This window comes from Carlito syrichta, unplaced genomic scaffold (assembly GCF_000164805.1).
Source record: "Carlito syrichta isolate Samal-C Ts95f unplaced genomic scaffold, Tarsius_syrichta-2.0.1 Scaffold308800, whole genome shotgun sequence".
Taxonomy (NCBI): domain Eukaryota; kingdom Metazoa; phylum Chordata; class Mammalia; order Primates; family Tarsiidae; genus Carlito; species Carlito syrichta.
This window is the reverse complement of record NW_007252896.1, coordinates 1,013,466-1,013,751: the sequence shown is the minus strand read 5'-3', so window position 1 is coordinate 1,013,751 and position 286 is coordinate 1,013,466. Positions and strand designations below refer to the sequence as shown.

The window sequence follows — 286 nt, the reverse complement described above, 5'->3', positions numbered from 1 at the left end:
CGCGTCCTTCCGGCCGCCCCGGGTTCGCGGCCCGGAGCCGGGCGCCGGCCGCCGCCGGGGTCGCACGCAGCCCTCCCCGCTTCGCCCCGCGGCGGGGGGCGTCGTTAAAGCCAAGCTCCTCGCTTGGTGTGCACGCCGGCCCTGGGTCGGGCTGCAGAGCTTTCCGGGGACCCGCGCGGGGCGAGGAGCGGCGGCGCGGGATTCCGGCCCTGGATTGGCCCTGGCTCCTGCCTCCTCCGGTCCCCTGGCTTCGGCGTGGTTCGTGTGATTTGCAAAGCGCCCTTTG

At 75.9% G+C, this 286-nt stretch overlaps 1 protein-coding gene across 1 annotated transcript in view; it reads left to right on the top strand.

The window, feature by feature from the left end:
• HSD17B12 (hydroxysteroid 17-beta dehydrogenase 12) overlaps nucleotides 1-286 on the top strand; it is a 176,906-nt gene that overhangs the window by 240 nt on the left and 176,380 nt on the right. The window lies entirely within an intron of this gene.